Source organism: Chinchilla lanigera, unplaced genomic scaffold (genome assembly GCF_000276665.1).
Source record: "Chinchilla lanigera isolate Chin_1 unplaced genomic scaffold, ChiLan1.0 scaffold00031, whole genome shotgun sequence".
Taxonomy (NCBI): Eukaryota; Metazoa; Chordata; class Mammalia; order Rodentia; family Chinchillidae; genus Chinchilla; species Chinchilla lanigera.
Window position 1 is genome coordinate 20,826,088 of NW_004955432.1, and position 14,655 is coordinate 20,840,742.

At 37.2% G+C, this 14,655-nt stretch overlaps 1 protein-coding gene across 1 annotated transcript in view; it reads left to right on the top strand.

The window, feature by feature from the left end:
* Mdfic (MyoD family inhibitor domain containing) overlaps positions 1 to 14,655 on the top strand; it is a gene marked incomplete at its 5' end in the record, with an annotated part of 79,118 nt that overhangs the window by 35,684 nt on the left and 28,779 nt on the right.

The window sequence follows — 14,655 nt, forward strand, 5'->3', positions numbered from 1 at the left end:
TTCCTAAGAGCAGCACCATGGCTCCTTGCAACCTTTTATTTCATTATTGAAGAACATCAAATCATCCGTGCTGTCCTCTCTAGCCTAACACACATTTTCACTGAATTTCAGTTTAAATAGATTTGTTCTTTTTCAGAGAAATGGATATATCTCATCCTTTCTTGGAAAGTACTTAAAGTATAAGGTTTTTAGAAATGTTTCCTAATATTCCAAATTGTAGCTGTATTTTACATTTATATGTAGTTGATGACTGTTTGCTGAAGCTTCCTAAGGACCCTTTTATTGGGAGTGTTTTGAATTAAATCAAAGTAAGTATTTCAGCCGGCTTCCATTCAGTTATACTGAGAGTGGTCTTATAAGTGAATAATTTATTATGGTAATGGCTTATATGGAAAGGAAACACCAGATCTGGAAGAATATTGCCAGGAAGGCTTATGGGAGCATATTCTATGGCTTTTCTAGCATTTTGTTAATGTTTATAATTTGCATTAGGCAGTAAATACTCAGTTCAGTGGACAGTGTTCATCCCCTACCCCGACACCCCTTGGGGCCAAATGTACCGGGGCCTGTTTCTGCCTGTGTTGTTAGTCTGGCCTAAAATCTTCACTCTCCCTCATCAGGAGAACTGTTCTTCATCAGGTCTTGGTTGAAATGCCCTTTGTACTATACAAATTAAAATATTTTTCTTTGTTATTGCATTTGCCAGTAATGATTTTCCTTTTGATAGTTGTCATAATTTTAAACTGTGTATACTGTTTGTTTATTTATTTATTTATTTATTTGGTGAATATTTTCTTAACTTCCAGCTAGCTAGCCTTAGCCTTGTGTGCGGCATATGGTAGATGTACAACGAAGTATTTGATAGAAATGCGTAAGACAAAGAAATCACTATTCTGTTATAATGAGTAGTTCCATCCACTGTTTAGCTTCAAATGCTAAATTTTTTTTCAATTTTTTATAAGCTCCAGTTATTAATGGTATTTTTGCCTACTGTTGAAATAGAGTAATGTACTTCTACTGTTGGTGAACTCAATGTGAAGTTCATGGTGATGGATAAATTTGACATTTTCATTTTTCCAATTCATTCAAATGAGAAATAACAGTGTTATGAATATGTATATGACAGTTGTGGGGTTCTCGGGCTACAGATAATTACTACAGATTCTGCAGATCATTAAGGGACAGTAGAAGAAACCAGATTATATCTGGGAAGTGGAGGAAGAGGGACTTGTGCTTGTATCTTCCTTGTTTACTTTTCTAAGAAATTACGATACACGTATTAAATGCTCAAGAGTTGAAGTTGGCAATGGCACCAGAACACTGCTGTTTCCTGCTATACTTTATTGTGTCATTTTTTTATTTTCACTTTTTCAAAGTGGCCACTGTTCCAGCTGTTAGAGCAGATGCTCAGAATAACATCCTACCAGGAGGCCCTTGCCCCGCCACATTTAATCAAAGCTTGTTGCACGAGTATATGAGGGAGTGAATACAGTTTGGAGGAGAAGTCACACTTTTAACACGTTTTGGCCTTAGGACAGAGAGGAGCGAGCCTCCCACTTCCCAGTGGAAGCATTAACACAGGAGAAGAGCTGGTGAAATCTGACCTCAGTTTTGAGGTGAATGAAAGGTAGTGGAGAGAGTTCCAGAGATGAGTGATGAGTCATATTTGCAAGGCACAGGAGCTTGAATAGCGATGAAATGTAGTAGCCTTAAAGCATGGAAAAATGGGAGAAAATGGTGGGGTGCAAGATTGAGGCAATGTTGTGGAAGGTTTGGTAATGTTATGTTTTTACCCTCAAAATTCAGTAAATAGTGGAGCTTTCATCTCTAGGACATTAGTAAATAATAAATTTTAGTTTGCTTTATTTTTTAGAAAAAATATTTTTGGTAGTGATGTAGAAGAGGGGCTGGAGTAGAAAATCTGAAATCTGAAGCTCAGCACAGAGTCTGCGCTAACCTACATGGAGGAAGCTGAGCAGCTAAGCTGATGTGAGCAGGAAGACTGCGGGGCAGGAAGGCGCCAGCTGCATAAGGGACGTGTACAAAGGCTTACTGAGTCACGAGGTGAGGGATGCTTTGGATGAGCAGGGAAGGACCAGTTTTGTAATCTGAGATTATCGTTCAGTTGTATTTTCTCCCGGCCTCCTCTCTACCTTCTGCCCCTCCTTCTGCCTCCCTTTCCTGTCCCCTCCTTCTTCCTCTTGTGTTGTTTCTTTCCCTACTTTATTATTTCATTTTCCCCTCCCATTTTTGTTTTCCTACGTTGTTCCTTAGTTGTGTTTTGTTTTGTTTTCCTTTAGAAGAGTATTTTCAATAAAATGTATCACACACACACACACACACACACACACACACACACACAATACCTCTGTCATACTTTGGGTAGAATACACACCCACCCCAAAGAAGCTCTGTGTTCAGAGGTGGGGCTTCCAGGGGCTCTTAGATCACGGGGACCCTCACCTAATCAATGGGTTGACCAGTTGTTCAATTTGAAGCTGAATGCGCTGTTAGGGGTGGGGCTGGGTGGAGGAGGGGGTTGCTGAGGGTGTCTCCAGAATCTCTCTTTTCCTGGTTCTTCCTCATACTCTGCTTGTGGCCACTGTGAGGTGAGGTGCTTTTCACTCCCACACTGCTCCGTCCTGTGTGGCCTGGAGCCAGCAGACCATGGGCTGAACCCTCCGAAGCCGTGAGCTGAAATCAATCCCTCCTCTTGTAAATTGCAAGTGTCAAGTATGTTGCCCCAGGAATGGGAAAGCTGTCCCGTACCACTCTGCACAAGGCTCCTTCAGATAATACTTTTTGTATATGTACATTTAGATGCTGACTTAAAAGAGAATGTTTAAAACAAAGGTTATAGATTTATTTAAAGTTCCTTTAGCATTTTACCCCTTCACCAGATGTTACTAATCCTTTGAAAATAAAGATTGGATTAAAAATTCCAAAATTTCATCAACCAAAGCAAATCTTTGAGTAAAGTTAAAAAATGAGTTCAGTTTTACTAGGACATATTATTTATGGGTTGTAGCAAAATCTGTTCTTCAGCATGTCTGAGATAAAGCTTAGTGATCTACATTTTCAAGTAAGTTTCCAAAGGTAAGGAGTGCTTTGTGGTTGTCACTACTCTGGGTTTGATGAAATTCTGAGTGTGTCACTACCTTTGGTTTGTTTATAATTGGGAGAGTCTGCTGGCATAGTTCTCACACTGATGTCTGAGTAGGGAAAACCAACTATATCATTTAACAGTTATTTTCCCGACTGGGCGTGGGAGCACACACCCGTGATACCGGCACTTGGGGAGGCTGAGGCAGGAGGATCGCTGTGAGTTCAAGGCCAGCCTGGGCTACATAAGCGAGTTCAAGGCCAGCCTGCACTACATAGTGAGACCTTTTCTCCAAAACCAAAACAAACAAAACAAGGTCTTTCCCCTACCTTCTAAACCTAGTCTTTAATAATTTTAAGCTGGAAAATAGTAACTTGAAGCTGATCTACTTTGAGATTTCTTGTTATATGAGGCAACTACTCCTAAGCTCGTTAGGGCAAGGTCTTTGAAAATTTTTTCCCTGTAATACTCCTTATTCCTAGAATGTGGCTTGGCAACATAGTATATAACAAAAAATATTAATAATGATCTATCATAGTCACTTTGTTGCCTAAGGAGCCTTGATAGATTTGTTGAGTTTTAATGGAAAAATTGGAATAAGAAAAAATTTTGTAAAAGATCCCAAACATGTGAGTCTTTAAACGTGGTTAATGAGCTTGGCCGTCTGCAGCTAGCCATTTGCTAATGCTTATGTTTTGGCAGCATTTTTTTTTTTTTCTTACCTAGATTCAGTGTCTTGATACTTTGATGGAAACAGGAATCTAAAACTCATATTCCAGAACTCAGTCTCCTAAATTTTAAGTAGCCCTATCAGGGAAGCAAGATTTTAATCTCAGCCGTAGGTGAGATGAGGATGATGGAAAATGGTATTAGTCATTTTACTTATTCAGGAAGATATTGAAATCTTCGCATTGTGTCATAGCTTGAATTCATTGTTCACGAAAAACAGAATTTAAAATTCATGTATTTCTGGCAGTTTGAACAAAACCTTATTGCACCATTCTCCTGAATATTGTTGTTAGGTTGTGTTGTAGGATAAACAGCTTGTTCCTGAAATCCTGATGGAAGAAACGTCTCAGGGTTCTGTACAGAGGGTTGGCCATGACCGTTAGGACTTTGCTGGGAGTTCAGTCTTAGCATTTTACCTAAGCCCCAAATTTTCAGATTATATGAGAGATTACATCACCTCTAATGTTATTAGAAATAAAGCAGAAAGGTTTCAATAAAATTTGCTATTCTTCTGACTTTTTCATTACCGGAAATAAATCTACTTCTTAAAGATTCATTCAGCAATCTGTAGGTTCCTCAGTGTAGGTTTCCTGTCTTCTCACTGAAATGTAATTTGCATATCCACTACCCCAATCTCAAAGGGTACCGGTTTCACTGTATATTAAATTCAGTTTTCTTCTGTTATTGGAAGGGAAAAAACTTTTAGATCTATAATTTGGTCCTGACTTTTCTTATGCTGTTTTAAAAAAGGTTACTTAGCTAGTATTTTTGATGCATTTCTCCACACATCCTATATCTGCAACTGAATCTCTAATTCCCTTGTTATAACAGACAGAATTTCTTGAATCCCTGCTACAGTTCCACCATTCTCATATTATGCTTTTACAGCAATTCCCTAGGCTCATGAAGGTGAAGGATGAAGTTTATAATGGTACCGAATACCAAACTGTTGCTTGATTTATTCAGGAAGGTTGTTATATGCTGGGATCTAGTGACAGCTTAAAAGCTAGTATAATTCATCATCATCAGCTAATTTTCACTGAGTATCCACTGGGTACTGAACAGTGTACAAGGCTTTCTGTCAGCCTGCATGTGCCTGAGAAGTTTGCTGGAATTCTAAGAATGTGGGATCTTGTCTTGAAGGAACTCCATGCTGTCTAGGTAAGTCACCCAATACCCAATATTGTTGATATGTGTGTACAAAATGCATATAACTAAAAACACTTTAATTTTGCAAAACAATCATGTAAATAGATTGAGGTCCCATTTTCATTAATATTTATATTTCTACCAGAAGAAAGAAGTGCTGTTGGATAGAACAAGCACAGGAGTCTGCTCTGCGCCTGACCTTGGCTGCCAAGCATACATTTATGCATGTGCATACAAGCCGGTGCTTTTCGTTTCTCTGCATACAATTTTACATTGTTTTTTCCTCGGTGAGATTTTGTTCCTCCTCTCACAAATAGATCCACACTTGATCTTTCACCATGAGAGACAAATCACAGTCATACGCACGTATCGAGAGCTGGTGACATGGTGTCCCACAGACCTCAAGGTGGTGTTTATTTCTCCCATCAAATGGTTGGAAATCTGCCTCTGAGCAAATTTACATGTAGCACCTCATAATTCTGTAACTCATGGCTTAAAATATATTTGTACAATGATAAAGGGGGTATAGCATGACCATATTGTAAACCTAAGGTACAGTACTGGACTAAGGCACATACAATGTCACCTCTGTTAGGGATGGTCTGGAAGGTAATGGGCCATTCATAAGCATCTTGTTGTTGAGTTTTTTCCCAGACTTGATCTGAGTTCTGTGTTCTTTGCTGCAACACTTTGCACTAAGATTTCTCTTTTTCTGCGTCCTTCACAGACAGCTTTGACCAAAGGGCTTCAGGAAGGGTTTCTTGAAGGAGCCCGAGCAGTTCCTCTTTTGTTGGTATTGGGCTTAGATGTAAAAATTGCTTCAGCTTGGAACAATCACATCCCTTTAGTTTGTAGACTAGGAATCTTTGTGGCGATATAATTTCTTTAATGTTTCTATTGGTTGACTATCACTCTCTTTTGCTGGAGCTGGTTAGAGAAGATTTCGATGTCAGGTAACTGGTACCAAAGCTTGTCTCAAGTACTATTTAACTGTGGTTCTGAACTTTGTCACTTTAGTTGAGTTCATGGCTTTCCCTATCTCCTGTAGCCTGTTCTAATGGCTTCCGGCCACTAGCTGTACCGGTGAGGGGGGTAGGTGACCGGGGTTGGTGCTCCTTCCCCGCATGTTATCCCTTGCGAGTGACTTTTCTGGACCACTCTTGAGCAGGAGATGGCGAGGCACCCGAGACAGCCTGAGGTTCTGGGCTTCCACACTTATTTTCCTTCCCTAATATTTCCCGTTCCACTTGCAAGCACTTTAATCAGCACACTGAACTGAGATGGTAACAAATAATTGGTCTGTTGCCATTTAGCTGACGTCAATAATGCTCCGAACTGTAGTGGTCCCAGACCACTGTTTATGAAGGCTGTTGTGTGTGCTTCTATATATGTGAACTGCATAAATGCCCACAGGGGCTGGAGGTTTCCTCTATCCACGTAGGCTGTACTCTACCCGGAGTGGCTTTTTGTCTATACAGAGAGGCCCACTATTTTTTTATTTACCTAAGAGCAGATTTTTTTGCATGTTGCTTGCTAGGAATGGATGTGCTCCTTTTAATAAAGCTGGCTGCTTTAGCTGGTTTGCTTTCCCTTCAGAAAAAAAGTTTGTTTTACTATTGTGACTACTAAAGACCATAAGTTCAGTATACCAATCCGTGAGCAGTTCTGCAGAGTACCCTAGTGATCCAACCGTAATATATGCAGTCTTTAACCCACAAACTGATGACGCTTGTGTTAGCTAAGTACTACTTCCTAATAGTGACCTTTTGGTTAGGATGGAGTGTTTTCCTTGGTCCCACTCTTGCTATTACTCAGCTAACTTTACAGTCCAATAATGTATCCCTGATGTACATTTTTTATTGGATCACGGTTCTTAGTTTCAAACTTTTTGACTTGCACATTTGCCATATCAGAGGGATCAAAAGGCACGATTGGGTCTGGGATCTAACCAAAAGACAGTTCTGCATCTGTCCAAATATCAGGATGTCTGTTAAACTGGAATTTAAGAGTGCCGCATGCCTCTCATATGATTTGTTGTCCTTGAATGCTAGTAAATCCTCCTGATGAATTCTGAAGTTTCAAACACTTGAGGATTTCAGTTGACCCTTATTATTACCGATGAATTTTAGCCGCTATCCACTCTAATTTTACTCTACTATGCATTGATTAATGTTTGTAGCTGCTGAACTTGGCTAAGTGAAGAATTTCTACAAATGTTATCTATTGACAATACTTGACTATTCTTATAAGGATAATGCTTCAGTACAGCTCAGCCAGCACTACATATTTACAGAAATGAATATCAATAATGATTAAAACATCTTTCATATAGACTTTGTGCTAAAACATCAATAACACTGAAGAAATGTTTAACTGATGGCCCAGAGACCCAATTATAACTAGTAACTACCCCCGTATTCATTGCCTTGCTAATGTTTTGAGAATTCCGAGTAAGGCTTCTGTTTTTGTGTTTTTTGAAATCTAGTGCAGTAACAGCAGCACTTTTCAAACTTCTACCTGCCCATTACTTGATTCTTGAAAAAACGAGATGCCTCTTACATCTTTTTAAAAATCATATGTGTATTTGTTCTCAGTATATGCAAGTTTGCCTACTAGAAAACTGAGGAGTTATTCCTTAAAATAGAAAAAAAAAAATGAAGGAATTATGGTTTGAAAACTACCAGCTTATAAAATTGTTAGTATGTGGAATAGATTTTAGAAGCTTCATAGCATCTTCCAGTTTTTTAATTGAATTAGTGTTTTTATTCATACAAAAACAACATGGCAATTTGCTATGAAATGTTTCTAAACACATACATATTTATTTATTTAGATATATTTATTATATAATTATAAATAATTATAGGTGGAAGTGAGTTTCATCAGTTAAATCAAGTGATAGAAAAATACCTGCTGAATCAAGATACAAAGAGATACCACAGTAAAATATCATCTTGCTATGAGATTATATGGGAAGACATGATATATTGATATGTAATATTAGGCACATAAAAGATAATCCATAATAAAGCTTACTAAATTAAACTTAAACTTACTTAAATTAAACTGAAGGTTATCTGTTCTCAAATCCATGCATTGTACACTCATATTGTCCAAACAAATTAACTAGAAATTCTTATGTCTTAGCTGATATAATATATGGTCGTTTGCTATTTCTTTGAAGAAAAAAAAATCCTTAGAGATAAAACTACAGTTCGAGGAACGCTATAGTACAAGTGTTTGTACATTCACTGACTTATAATCTGAGGACAATTTTTAGTAAAATATCCAGAGCTTAACAGAAAATGCAGATTTTATTCCTTTATTATTTTGAATTTACTTTTATACAGAAATATTTTTTTCTGAAAAATGCAGGATAACATTTACATTTTATCTGAAACATGCCTCTGAACAGAAGTGTTTTGGATTGACTTACAGAAAAGCACAGAATGAGTAACATTATAATACACAATTAAAATTAACGAGCTAAATAGTAAATCAGAAAGAAATGAGGGAATTGTGTGGTGGAGAGTAAGGACAGGGAAAATACATGCAGGCTTGCCCTTATCTCCAATTTTGCAAGTGAGGGTTCTGATGTCTGTGACAATGAAGTAACTTGCTCAAGCTCAGAGAGTTTGGAAATACTGACTGTAGGGCTCAAACCCTAGTTGATCTTGTTCAAAGTCCACAATCTCCTCACAATTTGTTGTTTTAGGATCTTATTTAAGGAAAGCTGTATCAGTTACACATTGCCCCATACAAAAGTGACTAACTCATCCCAGTTTGCCTGGGATTTATTTGGGCTTAACGATGAAATTTCTGCATCTCAAGACAGCCCCTTCCTTGGTCCTGAACAGGCGAGATGTTTTCTCAGCCCACTTCATACCCTCCTAGCCATGTTAAGGATGGAGGTTGAATGGAATTTTATGTGATTGTCTTCAAACAGTAAAGTATCCCTGAAATGGACAGTTTCCAATAAAACCATCTGATACCGTTATTGTGCCTCAGTAGTAGTCAGATCTTGTCCACATTATCTACCTCCTAGGATCCATCATGGGTCATGCATCTGGGAGGAGCTTTACTACTGCTGCTAATAGATTGGTTCTATTACTAAAGGGCCATCACCTAAATGTTTCTTTCTTGTCAAATTTGAGTCATTTGGGCTAGGGGAAGCTGATGTGTCACTGTATGGCCTGACTTATAAGCTGTGATAGAAACTGCCAGATGCTTCGTTCCGTGAACTAGGGTACAAGTCATATCCAGGATCTGCATACTGGGAAAGGCTTAGATCAAGGTGATGGAAAGAAGAAGACTTTAACTCATTTGTTTTAGTTTATTTTAGCCTAAATTTATAGTATATTCCAATGCAAATCTTATATAGTTTATCATAGGAGTCATGCTGAAGTAATTTTACATCTATTTTTAAAGCTGTTACTGTGCATAGATGCATATTTCTTATGTATGCTGTTTAACATGAAACACTATGTATCTTTGATATGTAATGTTTCCTGTGCATGTAGAAAATGTCTGTGTACGGGAGTGTTGTAGCTCACCCTACGGTGAATATGAAGAAGAAGAGCAATGCGCCTCAACTCTCCTTGGAAAAAGAGACTTACACTTAGAGCAAGTCAGCTTCTCCCCTCAATATTCTATATTGATTTTTTTGTTACTGCTAATTTTAAACCCTAAGCATTTAGTTTTGATTTTCTTATCTGTATGCCAATTATTTAAATGGACTAAGTGACAAAATTCTTTGGTAATTTTATTAAATCTCACTTGTGTGAAGAGCCCGGCTACTGAAGATGATTTGCACGTTAATAGATTATATGCTGTAGCAAAAGGCTGCTTTCTATTGCTTCTCCAGCAGCTGCTATTTCAAATATAGTTATTAGTAGGTACAATATCACCTGGTTTAAAAAATTATCAAAAGAAGTTCATGCTCTTTACTCCCATATGTATTATTCTTGTTGAAAATCACTAGACCTAATTCTATTGGTGTCCTTCATGACTGAAAACATTTGAACCTAGAAAGCACAGTATTTCTTAAGACATTTGTAACTATTCATCATGGATATTAAAATTACAATCACTCTGCATTGTGTGAGCAATGTTTTTTTTTTTTTTTTTAAACTCTTTACACGTATGGCAAGCAGGTGACCAATGCTATCCAGGTTTGAAGAAGCTGAATGTGCTTATGACTGGTATTTGAAATTTTGATGTGTATTGTATTCGCTACTGAATATCAAGAATACATTTTTTCACTCGTATAGAGTAAGTTTAAAATGGGGTCTTTTGCAGAAGCACCCATCCTGTTTAGAGTAATATAACAGATGCTGAATGTTCATATATCAAACAAAGTGCCACCTTTCTGTAGAAAAGAGGTGTCAAAAAGTTTCTTTGTACCTTGAACGCATGTGATTATGTAGTACAAAATGCAGAGTTTGTAAAATTTCTTGAATGTACAGGCAAAAAAATGAATAATTCAAAACATCTCATAAGTTCTACATCCTATTGTCCCTTTCTAACGCAGGCAGAAGATAGGAGTGCACTCCCAATAGAGCTGAATTTGCACAAGTTACACCTCTGGAAATGCCAGATGGTCTATGGTCTACTTTTGAGAGCTGTCACATATGTAAAGATTTGAAAAAAGAAGGACAGCTGAATGAGAGCAGCAGATCATTAAAGAGAGAGTGAGGGTCCCTAGACATCACTTGTGTTTCAAGAAGCATTGTGTCATTCCCATATTAGCGTGCTTTTTTTTTTTTAAAGCCATACACAACTTCTACACAATAAGGAAAAGAATCCACCTAACACCAAACACTTGTGGTTTAATCAGCGAGGCATTTTTATTCTTTATTCAAAAATAAAATCAGGTTTCCTACTTATGGTTTTAATTGTAATTTTACCATAAGATTAAAATCCTATCCATTAAAATTAATCAACACAGTTAAATTTAATGTCTGTTGCGGTATTATATCTAGGGTTTATCTAATCTTGATTTGACTTATTGCACAAATCTGACAAAATGAACCAAAAATTGTTTTCATGGTAAAACACTGAATGAAAAGATAATACATAGCTACCTGACCGTAATACAAGCCACAATAAAAATAATTAGGTGACACTGAAGCCAAAACACTGTGCTCTCAATTTTATTGCAACAGAAATAGATATGATTTTGAGGATGGAAATGTAGATAAATCATTAAGGATGTGTTACACTATCAGTCCAGCCATACCCAGTAATTTGAAGAGTCAATTTTGATCTTAGGAAAAGGTCAAATCTGTCAATTTTGGAACTTGGTGGCAGGTCACTGTTGTCTTTTACACTTTTGCTTTTATTTATTGAGAATGTTTAACTATTAAATAGTAATGCTAAATTTATCTTAAGCTGTGGAATATAGTGAGACAGTTTTGATTCATAAAGTATCTCCCAAGCACTGGTCAATGATATTTTTACTTCACCAAGCTCCTTGATTGCTTGAACTGTTCTTTTTAGAGAAAAACTGACCTACAGCATTGCATGTATTTGGAGAGACTATGGGAAATTACTCTGGAAATGCTACCATGCAGTGTCAGGTTTAACTGTCTTTTTTGGCATCCTTTTAAATGCATATGCATAACTAGCTTAAGGCTCAATAACAGTCATTAGGCTGTCACCCTACCTGATACAAGAAATTACAAGAGCAACAAATTAATCCTTGAACCAAACCATTGTGCACCCACAAGAAATAAATCTCCATTTTTAGATGCCTTAATTGTAGATTTTGGTCATGAGAAGGAATGTATATATATATATATATATATATATATATATATATATATACTAAAGAGGGAAATAACTTCTTCTCTTGTTTCCTTTTCATTCCCACTTAGGAGAAGTATTCTGCTACATTTTATTACCATTATTTTGGACTCCTCAGATAATTTCTTTTTAGACAATCTTTCTCTTTTATTATCACTACAGACTTGAAAAACTATAAGATCATTTCATATATTAGTTTTATAAATCAGGTGTTAATGTTAATGGACTTAATATGAAAAGACAAGTTGTTGAAAATGAATCTTCTTTTTATTGAAGTATGCACACTCCTGAGTGGAATGTTTTGATCTGTCATTTGTGTTCATGAAACATGAAACAAGAATTAAACAATGGTGTGCTAAAAATTTACTCAAATACATACTTTTTGTCAAAAATATTACCAAGCCTTAACTAGTCCCCAGATTATAAATAATCCATTACCTTTGGAAATTAACCAGCATCATGTATAACTGCAAAAGCTTTGCATGAAGCACTTTCTCTATTGGATAGCTTTTCGTGCAATATCTAGTTTCCAAGTCAGAGAGTTTGTAGTGGTCATTTACATTTTATACTTGTTCATAATCATAAACAGACTAAAGGAGCAGCTTAAGATTTTGAAATGACAAGAAACTGAGAAATAGTAAAATTTTCACAACGGATCTTTTGTATTGTTTTTGCTGAAAAGCTATGAGTAAGCTTTGCTTAAGACCTACCAGTTAAATAATCTCATAACTTAACCAACGTAAACATAATAAGTTTTATGGGGTGGGTGGGGTGTCAAGGTTTTCAGCTGCAAAATCCAGAATCCACCTTGGCTAATTTATACAGAAAATATATTTATGAGCAGTACATGTTCACTCAGAGACACACAACCAAGGACTGTGGCCATTCATTCAGTAAGGCTTCTCCCATGGAAATCCCTCTGCTGCACATCAGGCTGCTGGTCTACAAGAAAGCAGACACCGGGAGGGGCAGCCCCACTGCCTAGGCCAATAAATGCCTTTCCACTGACTGCGCTGAGACGCTCCCCAGCAGACAGACGGACACCTTGCACTACTCACGTTCTAAACGCAAACTCTACTTCTGCTTAACATCTAATATGCAATTGAGAATTTAGTTCATAGACCTACCCTAGCTGCAGGGAGCGGGAGGGGACACCCGCATGCCGCCTCACCCACAGCCACCCCTTCTGACCTCTCTGTGCACTTTGTCCCCCCTTGGTGACTTTGGCTGTGCTCTGAGCTCCGGGAAGCCCGTTATTACCTTGGCTGCTTCTCCCCAACCCTACCCTTGGCCAAGTCAAAGACCAGTCAAATTCTGCGAACCTGAGAAAAGGTTTTCTTTATTGTAAAACAAAGCTGTATGATGGTAGTTAACCATCAGACTCTTTTTCATAAGGAGTTCACCAGGAATTACCAGGAATTTACCAAAATTTGTGTTTTCAGAAATACTCAGCAATATAAATGATGAAAATTCATCCTGCTATCTTTATGATCTGTTGTTGAAAGAATTGAATTGGTATGTTTTTCTTAGTGTCATGATATTAAACAGCCTCCTATGTATTTTCACTTTGAAAAGCTTTTCATACATTGGTATTTAATAACTTGGAGTTCATTTGCAGGAGATATATCAACACATGTATGTGCACACACCTTCACAACTGGGAATCTGCTGGTGCATTAGTTATGTCTATGTCTGGTCAAATGTCACACTGCTTTAGTTACTGTCATTTTTTTTATTTGTTTGTTTGTTTTTTGGTTTTTCTCCAGTACCGGGAACCGAACTCACGACCTTGCGCTTGCCAGGCAGGCGCTTTTGCGGCTGAGCTAAATCCCCAGCCCCTACTGTCATTTTATAACAAGGTTACATATCAATATGTCAAATTCTGTCACCCTTCTTTTTTACCTTAAAATTTCCTCTGTGATTCTTGGTTATTCTTCCTTAGTTTTGCATTAGCTTTTCATATGCCATAAACAAGCCAACTGAAAATGTGAATGGGTATTGAATGAATGAAATAAGCTGAAAAAAGTCAACATATTAGCATAATTAATATATTTACCCTCTCCATTTATCTTGGCTTCTTGTATGCTTTTTAGCAATGTTTAGTAACATTTTGCAAAAAAATCTGCTGATTTTTAACTTAGTTTAATTTCAACTACTTACCAGATTTGTTTTGTGGAGACCTTTGTTTTCTTTTTTCTTTCTTTCTTTCTTTCTTTCTTTCTTTCTTTCTTTCTTTCTTTCTTTCTTTCTCTCCTTTTGCTAGATGAAGTGAAATTTTTCTTGTACATTTGTTGATTTCTGTTTGCATTTTGGAATATTATTGATTTTTTCCATGGTTGATCATCTGTAAATCTTTTTTTTTTTTTTTTTTTTGGTTTTTCTCCGGTACCGGGAACCGAACTCATGACCTTGCGCTTGCCAGGCAGGCGCTTTGCCGCTGAGCTAAATCCCCAGCCCTGATCATCTGTAAATCTTGATAAATTCTTAAAGTGGGGGGATTTATAATCTCTTAAACTATCCCAAAATACCGAGATCTGTACACAGCTGAACATTTAGTTTTTTCCTTTCCAGACCTCGGGCCTGTTTTTCCCCTTCCTTCCCTTGTTGCTTTACCAAGACATCGCATGTAAGGTTGCACAAGCAGGGAGAGGGTGCGCATCCTTGCTTGGCCGTGACCCGGTGGGAGCCCTGAAAAGGATGTTTAGTTTGGGTAGCTGTGTTGTGTCAGAATTAAACCATTCTCTTATTTTCCTAACTTTTCAGACATCATTTACATTAAAATATAATTAAAGAATAAATACAGAAAAGATTTTCTTCTGCAGGATTTATAAAAAAGAAAACCATATTCCTCTTTATCACCCAGCTTGAAT